This window comes from Caretta caretta, chromosome 1 (assembly GCF_965140235.1).
Source record: "Caretta caretta isolate rCarCar2 chromosome 1, rCarCar1.hap1, whole genome shotgun sequence".
In the NCBI taxonomy this organism is placed as follows: domain Eukaryota; kingdom Metazoa; phylum Chordata; order Testudines; family Cheloniidae; genus Caretta; species Caretta caretta.
The window spans coordinates 352,563,614-352,574,722 of NC_134206.1; positions in this window are offsets into that span (position 1 = coordinate 352,563,614).

Consider the following 11,109-nt stretch of genomic DNA (forward strand, 5'->3'; position numbering starts at 1 on the left):
CCATGGCCCTTGGGCTGGTGGAGTGAATGGGCTCTTCTAGCTTTAACTTCTAACGGAGTCATCCCCTGGGGGGCCATTCCCTCATCTGCCATAAACCAGCCCTGCACCATTGACTACAGTGGAATGGTTCTAGCTTACACCAAGATCTTTGAGTCCGTCTACGGAGGAACATGCCCCACTTTTGCTAATGCAGCCTTTTGTCTGCGTCAAATACTTTCTGTATTCTGGCCGGCTAAGGGCCCCCACCTCTGGTTTTTCATCTCTTCTTCTGAGTGCTAGAGTTTAGGGGGGCTGATGGATTTGTTTTGCCTCCTGCTAGGTGGGGAGGAGGCCGCCGGGCACTGAAGCCCCCTGGGGAGAGTGAGGGCGTGGCATCAGAGCGGCTGAGCGCTGTGTGGGATGAAAAACTCCACCCAGCACGTACCCATTCCCTGCGGCTCCGGGATTGCGCAATAATACTCAGCAGCGTGTTCACACTGGACGTGACTCTCTCTGCACTTGGGTTAGCAGCATAGCTCAGACACCAAAAGCATTGGGAGAGCGAGAGCGCCTTGAGCCAAGCTGCACGGCCGAGGGCTGCCTAGACATCCTGCCGGGAGCCCACGGACTGGGCCTGACCTGTATGAAACAGAGCAGGTGGCAGCTGCTCCCCTCTTTAATGGTACCCTGAGGTGTGGCCCACAGAGGCTGCAGGTCCCAGCATGTAGAAAGGATCCAGGGACCTGTAATCTCCGGGGGCATCATCTTCATATGGAAGATGGGGAAGGCGGCAGGCCATTGGGTGGGTCTCTTGGTCCTCCAGTGGGGAGAAGAGGTGTCTGTTAAGCACCATGGCAGGGCAGCAGGGAGTTTCTTTGCCCCTAGCAAAAGAAACCAACCCATGTGCTTCAACCCAATGAGCCATGCACTGCAGCTGGCTGGGAGGGGCTTGGAGGTGCGCTGCCCTTTCCCATCCTTATTGGTGCTGCTCTTTCATCACCCAGAGGGGTGACTGTAAAGGTCACATGACACTTGTCTAGTCCCTTCCCTCTGGGCCTCAATAGCTTTCTCTTCCTGCCAGCCCAGACCTCTAAGGCCTGATTGTCCCAGCTGCTGAACACCTTCAGCTTCCATTGGCTTTAGTGAGATAGGAGTGTCCTCAGCCCTTCTGCAAATCAGACCACATTAGATCAGGAACCAAACCCAGGACTCCCCCATGGCATTACAGAGCCCCAACACAGTACAGGGGGTCGGTCTTTCTGCATGCCTAGTGCCTGCTGACGCACCCAGAAACTGAACCTGGATCTCCTGCATGGCAGAACCCGAGCCCCTACGATCTGTGGCATTGCAGCGTCCTTGATTCCTGGCCAAGTGATGCTGTAACATGGAGGCCCTCTCAGCTCCCCAACTGTCACTGAACATGCTGAGGTGCCAGGTTTGAAGACAGAAGAATGGAGTTTGGGTATAAGTAGGGGCATAGCGAGCAGATCGAGGGACGTGATCGTTCCCCTCTATTCGACATTGGTGAGGCCTCATCTGGAGTACTGTGTCCAGTTTTGGGCCCCACACTACAAGAAGGATGTGGATAAATTGGAGAGAGTCCAGCGAAGGGCAACAAAAATGATTAGGGGTCTGGAACACATGAGTTATGAGGAGAGGCTGAGGGAACTGGGATTGTTTAGTCTGCAGAAGAGAAGAATGAGGGGGGATTTGATAGCTGCTTTCAACTACCTGAAAGGGGGTTCCAAAGAGGATGGCTCTAGACTGTTCTCAATGGTATCAGATGACAGAACGAGGAGTAATGGTCTCAAGTTGCAGTGGGGGAGGTTTAGATTGGATATTAGGAAAAACTTTTTCACTAGGAGGGTGGTGAAACACTGGAATGCGTTACCTAGGGAGGTGGTAGAATCTCCTTCCTTAGAGGTTTTTAAGGTCAGGCTTGACAAAGCCCTGGCTGGGATGATTTAACTGGGGATTGGTCCTGCTTCGAGCAGGGGGTTGGACTAGATGACCTTCTGGGGTCCCTTCCAACCCTGATCTTCTATGATTCTATGATTCTATGGGTGGTGAGGGAGGGGGAGGAGGGTCTCATGGCTGAGGTACATGCTCAGGAGAATGGAGTTCTAGTCCTGGCTTCCTGTCTGACCTCATCCACTCACATCCGCTCTTTGTGCTTTGAGAAACGGCAGAACTGGGATTAATTTGCAAACTGGACACCATCAAATTAGGCCTGAATAAAGACTGGGAGTGGATGGGTCATTACACAAACTAATTTCCCCCTGCTGATACTCTCACCTTCTAGTCAACTGTTTGAAATGGGCTACCTTGATTACATTGGCCTCATTAGCACTGCAAAAGTGATTTTTTCCCCCTCGCTTGGTATTCACCCTTTCCTGTCAACTGTTGAGAATAGCCCACTTCCATCTTAATTGAATTGTCTCGTTAGCACTGACCCCCCACTTGGTAAGGCAACTCCCATCTTTTCAAGTGCTGTAAATTTATACCGGCCTCTGTATTTTCCACTCCATGCATCTGATGAAGTGGGTTTTAGCCCACGAAAGCTTATGCCCAAATAACTTTGTTAGTCTCAAAGGTGCCACAAGGACTCCTCGTTGTTTTTCCTTTGTGCTTTGTTTTCTCCACCTGTAACATGGCGGGAATTTCCACTGTTCCGGGGGGACCAGCCATTAACGGTTGGGATTGTTGGGTGGAAGGTGCTATGGTCACAAGGTGCTTTTTGTTCTTTAATAATCTTTGCGTGCTTCTGCCCCTGGATTTCATAGAATCACCTATAGTACGGGCCGGAAGGGGCCATTGTGATCACCTGGTCTGACCTACTGCATAGCACATGCCAGAGAATCTCAGTAATGTCTTCATCAAGCCAAACTACTTCTGGGCTCTGTCCCCTCCCCAGATGTGTGGTACTGGCCACCAGGGCAGGTTCCCATTCACAAGTCAGGTGCCTTTTAACGTGCGTGTTTATCCATCTCCAACACATAGAATCATAGAATCATAGAATATCAGGGTTGGAAGGGACCTCAGGAGGTCATCTAGTCCAACCCCCTGCTCAAAGCAGGACCAATCCCCAATTAAATCATCCCAGCCAGGGCTTTGTCAAGCCTGACCTTAAAAACTTCTAAGGAAGGAGATTCTACCACCTCCCTAGGTAACGCATTCCAGTGTTTCACCACCCTCCTAGTGAAAAAGTTTTTCCTAATATCCAACCTAAACCTCCCCCACTGCAACTTGAGACCATTACTCCTTGTCCTGTCATCTGCTACCACTGAGAACAGTCTAGATCCATCCTCTTTGGAACCCCCTTTCAGGTAGTTGAAAGCAGCTATCAAATCCCGCCTCATTCTTCTCTTCTGCAGACTAAACAATCCCAGTTCCCTCAGCCTTTCCTCATAAGTCATGTGTTCCAGCCCCCGAATCATTTTTGTTGCCCTTCGCTGGACTCTCTCCAATTTATCCACATCCTTCTTGTAGTGTGGGGCCCAAAACTGGACACAGTACTCCAGATGAGGCCTCACCAATGTCAAATAGTTTCTCTTTCTCTTTCTTTTCTTTTCCTGCCTTTGTTTGGGAAACAAGTAATAAATCATTCTGGGATAGCACTGGCTTACCATGCCATGGCAAAGGGCTGGAGGAGCTGCCAGAGGTGGGGGGTGCTTGGTGCACCCAGCCTTCAGATCTGGAGTGGGAGGGAAGGGGAAAACTGGTCTTCCTCTGGGGAAGTACAAGGGCTGCCGGGAATCCATCGAGACCTAGGGGCTGCCTAGGAGCCAGCCTTCAGTGGTTGTAACTAGAGTTCCTGGAATGCGATGAGTAACCTGCGGTTCTGATGTCAGTGCAGTGGGTCTCGGCAAGTGATTATCAAACCTACTTCACAATTTATTGTCTCCAGTACATTGAATAACAGGCTTAGAACGGGGCTTAGCAGGATTAGTAACAAAAGGATCAGACATTCGTATGGCTAAAGAAGTCCCTTCCCAGAGAGGATAAAACATTTATCAAGGATATAGACTCTCATGCATCAGGGCAGGCCCTAACTAATGGGGGCTGGGAATAAACTTCCCCTGTGTGCTGGATAATCCGTAAAAGGGGTTTCCAAAAGTGCTTGGTGCTTGCCTGACTGCTGTGGTTGAAGTCAAGGGTAAAACTCCAGTACTAGCAGTTAGACCAATGCTGCAAACATCTGGAAACCCCAACAAGAGGGAGGATGGGCCAGTGGCTAGGATACTAGTCTAGGACAATTCTCTGCTCCACCACAGACATCCTGCTTTGAGCAGGGGGTGGGACTAGATGACCTCCTGAGGTCTCTTCCAACCCTAATCTTCTATGATTCTATGATCCTGTATGACCATGGGTAAGTCACTTAGTCTCTCTGTGCCTCAGTTTCCCATCTGTGCCATGGGGATAATAGCGCTGCCCTACCTCACAGAGGTGAGGTACGGATAAACAAATTGGAAATCCCAGCCTCACGGTCCACTGGGATCTTTGCACCTTCCTCTGAAGCAGCTGGTGCTGGTCTGTGACAGAGCGAGGGTACAGGCGGGCTGGATCTGGTGTGGAGGTTCCTTCCTTCCTGTGGTTTGAAAGAGGACAAGTGTGGATCTGCTCAGAGAGTGGGAGGGAAAACTCAAGCCAGGGTGGCCGGAGGTATCAAAGAGCCAGCTCATTAGCTGTGTGTCTAGGTGTCTCTGAGACGTTTGTTTGGTCCCCCCAGCACATCACAAGCTAAGGAGCAAGGGCCTGTGAAGCCATGGAGGAGAGCAGGCGTCTGTACCCTGATGTATTCCACCTCAGCCGCCCTGGGGCACACTGCAGCTTGTGGCTGTGTCCCTGGTAGCTTTAGAGAACCAGCTGACGAGGCCCTGGGGTCCGCCTGGCTGACAGACTCCCAAGGCAATAGCTACGCGGACTGGTGAGGATGGGGATGCATCATGGCTGAGGAGCGGGAGGGCGCTAGGAGGTGATGAGCTGCATCGCACCCCATTCAGGAGACTGTTGGTTTTTTGCCCTTCTGGCCCCGTTATGGAAGCTGTGCCCAAGGTCAGGGAAGTGGTGAAGAGGAGACTGAATACACAAACCACCCACACCCCATGCACCAGCAGAAAATGCAGACCAGGGTCCTCATCCTGCTGTTCTCCTGTACCCCCAAGTCCCACTGACTGCGGGCTGCCTTGCTCTGGGTCCCACTTTTCCCCCACTCTGAGAGAGCTTTGTGAGAAATCAAGTCCAGCTTGCTATGTCCCAGCATGTGCCATGGACGCTCTCTTCCCCATTTCATGACTGCCTCACGGGCTGCTCCCGAGGCGCGTGGTTCATTTAGAATAACCCTAACTCTGTGCTTGGGCACCACCAGAGAGCCAGGCCAAGAGCCCCAGGGACTGCAGCCCACCCTCCCATGCCTGCCTGCGGGAGTGCATGCTGACAGGGAGAGGTTTAACATCTGAGTGTTCTCCGGGGTAGCAGGCAGCTCTGTTCACCCACTCAGCAATGGGGAGGTCCATCTCTAATGCTAATCTGCAGCATCGGGGCCATGAACTTGCTTTGTCGCCTTGAGCCCAGGGTTCAGCGCCAGATTTCCCCTTAGAGAATGGTTTAGACAATGGGGTTATTTGGGCTCCAGCCCGGCTGGGAGTGAACAAAGGGCAGGGCAGCCTCCTGCCTTCCCGGCACTCGAGGGAAACATCATAAGCACTGAAGCCTGGAGTGGAAGTGTCCAAAGGCTGCTGCTGAGCCGGGGTTGCGGGGATGGAATCCAGGAGTCTGATCCTCCGCGAGGAACTGGGCTCTGGACAGCAGAGAGGGAGTAGAAGGGTGCAAGGGAGACATCGCTGTGGCACTGGGCGGCAGAGAGAAGGAGACTTGCGGGGCACCGCCGGGGAGAGCAAAGGGCGAGGCGTCCAAGTGGGGGAGTGCCAGAGCTGGCCTCCAAGAAGCTGGAGGCAGAGTACCCCTGGGAGCCAGGCCTGCAGTGAAAGAACAAAGGATCAACAAGGGCCATATGATTCGGTTCCTCCCCTTCTATCTGGGGGTGGGTGAATGCTCAGCGGGCCTGGAGCTGGGGGCATCCCTGGAGGAGAGGCATTCAGAGCTCAATGCGCGTGGCAGTGATGGGTGGGGGCTGTCCTGGGGTCCCCTCTCCCAGGGGCCCTGCCTGTCTCCTCCCCACCCCTGAGGTCTCCTTTCTGCCTGAGATGGAGTCTCCAGGGGAGGGAAAGAGGGGGGACTTCCCTCCTCCTCCCCTGTCACTGGAGCCTTGTGGGGGGCAGAGGCGTAGGGTGCTCTCCCTCCGGGTTACTCATCTGTGCCCTCTCTGGGCTACCCTCCTTCCCCCCTCCACGGACCAGTGGAGGACACATGTCCCTGGCCCTATTACCCCATGGGCTGAGTCTGGGGATGCTGTGGAAACCAAGGAGTGGGGGAGCCAGACCTGGAGTTGTCCAGCCCCACTTACCACAGCAAGGCTCTTCCCAGGCACAGGGCAGAGAGGAGCTCAGATGCAGTGGCTGGGAGGTCCTGAGGTAGACAGTGAAGCTGGGGGCATCTGGGCATGATAAGGGTGCTGGGGAGGCAGCCAGGTGCTGTGAGGGGAGCAGAAAGGAGAGAGATGTCACCCACTGGGAAGGTCACCCAGACATCCCACTAGGAGCAAGGCCACGCTTGATGGGACACTCCAGACTCAGGGCCCCAGTCTGCTCCAGGCCAGCGCCTCTCCCACGGGAATCCAGCTGCTTTGCTTCTTCAGGACTCGTCTACATGGGAACACTCTGAAGCGTTACAAGGCATTAACTAATGCTGTGATGTCGAAGTGCATTAAACCCCTGTGTGGACGCGCCTGTTCAGAAGTCAAGGGGCCTTAGTTTGCTATGCTTTAATCCACCGGCTTGATGGGGGGTGGATCCAGCCGGGATCATCCCCAGGGAGAAGGGCCAGCGCCCCATTGCTGGCTGACAGGGTGGATCTGGCAGGCAGAGGGGCAGCCTGGGGATTACAGTTGAAACAGGAAAAACCCTGGGTTTAGGGTAAGCCTCCCCGACAGAGCCGGCCCAGGGGAGATCTGGGCACACTGCCTACCTGTGTGGAGATGGATTCGGTCATTGAGGACGGATGGAAAGCAGCAAAGGCCTGCAGAGCTGGCGCAAGCGGGGATCGAATCCGGTCACACCACGACCCTGGGCGAGGCAAGGAAGAGAAAATCGTATGGACGCTTCTCTAGGGACAGCCACCAGGCCTTTCACAAGCCTCACAGCCACCAGTCCACCGGAGAAAGTCATCACCTCCATCTTATAACTGGGGCACAGAGAAGTGAAGGGACTTGCCCAAGGTCACACAGCAGCGCACAGAACAGTGAACAGAACCCAGGTGTCCTGACTCCCAGGCCCTTATTCAGCCACTAGCTCACACTCCTTCCCGGAGCTGGGAATAGAATCCAAGCGTCCTGACTCCTGGATCCCTTCTCCGACTTCCTTATTAAAAATGATCTTGGCATCTCTCTAACAACTTCCAGGGCAAGAATCTCATACAGCGTCACAGAACAATCTTTGTAGGTATGAATCCTACAAACGGCTGGAAGGGACCTTAAGGAATCATTAAGTCCACCCCTTCCCCCCCCACACACTGAGGCAGCCCCAAATTAACCTAGCTCATCCCTGACAGGTGTTTGGCTGATCTGTTCTACAAATGGGGATTGCACGGCCTCCCTCGGGGAGATATTCCTGTGCTCATTTAGCCTTAGAGTACTTAGAAAGTCTTCTCTAATGTCTAACACAGGGCTTGGGCATCCATGGAGAGCTATTTGCAGCCTCAGGGCCTCTGTGAAGGTGGCATCTGTACTGAATCCAGCCCATGCAGCTGCCCAAGAATTTGAAGGGGAGAAGGTTTCCCTAGAGTTGAAAGTGAAATGACAGTGCGTTCGCTGAAGCAGTCCCGGATGCCAGGGGCAGTGAAGGGTTGAATTGCGTGGGCAGAGGGAGATGGGACGGACAGACGCTATAATGACATTGCCACCCATCGGAGACTGTCTGGGGTGTCTGGGAAGCTGTCCAAGGCTGCTGTATACCCTACTTATAGGGAAACGGCTGCTGGGAGCAGCTGGCCAACGGGCCAGAGCATTTGGCTGGGGGAAAGAGAAGGTGCATTGAGGGGACAGGACTGTCAAAGCTCCCTTGGGAGCGTCACGGCTCAGCGGTGCACGTAGATTGTCACCTGCACAGTCAGTCTCCAACTTCAACTTTGCCTCTCGTCTCCATTTGGCTCTTCGGTTTGAAAACCAAACCTAGCACAGGAGAAGGGAGACGGTCAGTGACCTGCCCCAATCTCCCAGTGACCGCTGCACCCTTCCTGGCGGGGTGCACCCAAACACTCATGAAAAGCTGGACGACGTGACCCCGAAAGGCTCCAAACCCAGAAGGCGACAAAAAAGGAAACTCATAGACTAGTCTTTAAGGTGCCACCGGACTCCTTGTTGTTTTCATAGACTCAGACGTTAAGGCCAGAAGGCACCATCATGATCATGTAGTCTTACTTCCTGCACATCGCAGGCCATACCCACTGCTGTGACAGACCCCTAACCTCTGGCTGCAGTCCTCAAACCATGGTTTAAAGACATCAGGTTACAGAGAATCCCCCATTTACACTAGTTTGCATCTGCAAGTGACCTGTGCCCCATGCTGCAGAGGATGGCGAAAACCTCCCAGGGTCTCTGACAACCTGACCCAGGGAAAAATTCCTTCTCAACCCCAAAGCTGGCGATCAGTTGGATCCTGAGCGTGTGGGCAAGACCCAGCAGCCAGACACCTGGGAAAGAATTCTCTGTCATAACTAGTTACTTTTTTCCATCTCCTGCTTTTGTTTGGAGCCATACTCATGATTTCTGGAACATTTGGGGCTGGAGATAGGGCATCCCCAAGACGACAGCCTGAAATCCTCACACCCCGCCCCTGAGCTTTGTTCTGCTCTGTCTCTAATGCATTAATGTCCATGAACCTGAGTGTCAGGGCAAAACTCTGCCCCTTTGGAATGTCTTTCCTAAGTCAGGGCTGGCTGCTCACCTTCCACAGTGGGGCATAGATAAGACACGTCTCGCTGCGTGTGAAAGAGAGAAGCAGAGGGTGGGCCTGGCCTCTCTGCCTTGCCGCTGGTGGGGCCTTTTACCATGGTGCAAAGCGTGTGCTCAACAAACCCAGATTGGAAGCACTTCGCCTCCCCTTTGCATAGCGGTAAATGACTACTGGAGGCACACGGCCAGGAGAGCGTGCCCCAGCGTGTGTGTGTGTTTCCCAGGGGTTTGTGAGTGTGTCACATGGCAGCCTGGGCAGTGTGTAGGGGCAATGCTGTCTTAGCAGGCTGGTGGAATACGATGATGGTGTCAGAGCTATTCCAAACAAAGCCAATTCTTCCTAGCTTGGCGAGTGAGCAGCAGTAGGCCCCAGTGCCTGGTCCTCAGAGAGGTCATCTTTCTCAATATTCCCAATGACACCAGGATTTATAGCTGGCATTACAAAGTGTGTCCAGAATACATATGAGAATGTGTGTGTGGGTTTTATTTTTCCAGGGTGTGCGCTACCTGGCTGTGCCTGCTGGTGTGTGTCTGTGAGTGAGTGTGCGTGTGTGTGTGACTGTTGTCTCATGATCTGACACCCCCATGGCAGGGCCAATACGTGTCTGCAGAGCCACAGTCCTCATGCCAGCAAAGAGAGCAACCAGCCCTAGCCTGGGGCCTGTTGGTTCAGCAAAGGGGAGGACAAAAATATCCAGAGCTTCGGACTCAGAAGTTAGCTGCTGTCACCTAAAGTCTCCTCTGGGTGGCGCCCTGGCACTGGTCTAGACACACCAGCATAGGCTTGAATGCAAGTGACACAAAGAGGGCAATGAAATCTGAGCTCCCTGGGACTCTGCCTCCCACATAATGTGCACCTGGTAGCTGGCCAAGGTGCTGGGGAGACGCACAGAGGGACAGAGCCTTCCTCTGGCTCCTCGACTGGCTGGGCCGCTCTCACACACCCACACTGGGGCACACTCACTAATTTAGCCACACTCACAGATGCACAGCCACTAATGCACCCCTCTCTCAGACTCACATGCACACGCCGAGACACGGCCGCTCACAGGCGTGCCTGCATGGTCCTGTTAGAGACAGACTCAGCTGCACTCTTGTCGCACGCTCATTTGCTCATTGACAATTGCGCCCCCTCAGAGAGCTGCATGAATTACAGATGTTTGGGTTCACTGACGATTTTGAAAAGTCGGAAAAAATATCATTTGGGGTCAGACTGACAAAAAAAATTCCAAATATTTGGCAAATAGAAAAGTTGAAAAAAATAATTTTGGGTGGAACGAGCAGCTTTGTTTTGATTTTGGCCATTTGTCATGCTTTTGAAATTTAAAAAACAGTAAAGGAAATTTTGAGACAACAAGTCATTTCCAACCAAACAATCCAAATATTTTGTTTTGAAAATGTCAAAATGAAACATTTTAATTGGGGAGGATTTTGGTTTTTTTTTTACATTTTTGAAGTGAACTATTTGGTGACCCTGACATGAATTTGTGAAAAGTTTTGGTGTCGCCAAATCTGCACCTTTTGCTGAAAAAAAGTCTCACCCAAAAGGCGTTGCCCAGGTCTGCTCACTATCAGACACTGCTCGGCACATACACGTGTTTTGCACTTGCACAGGTGTGCAAAAACAGCTGCCACCAGCCTGGGTTTGCATGTGCAGAGCCAGCATGGGGGGGTAGGGGGTCAGCAGCTGTTCCCACTTACCCTGATGGTGGTGTCGGGGAGCTGGGTGGCTGAGGCCAGTTTTTCCCGGGTAGCGGAGTCGGGGTACTGCCCTCTCTGGAATTCTGGAAGGGAGTTTGGAGCAAAGTCATCCTGCCTTGGACCACAGCTACCACCCCAGAGATGAACAGCTAGGTCAACACCTCCCCCATAATACAGGGCCACACCCTGCCATCATTGCTTACTCCCCATTGATTTCAATAGGGAATCTATTTAGGATTATGAGAATGGCTCGTCTGATTCAGAGCCGCGGTCACACTGTAACTAGCACCAGCTGCTTCAGAGGATGATTTAAATGACAATTATGGCATAACCTGCCCCTAGGGGAAGTTCCTTCCTGA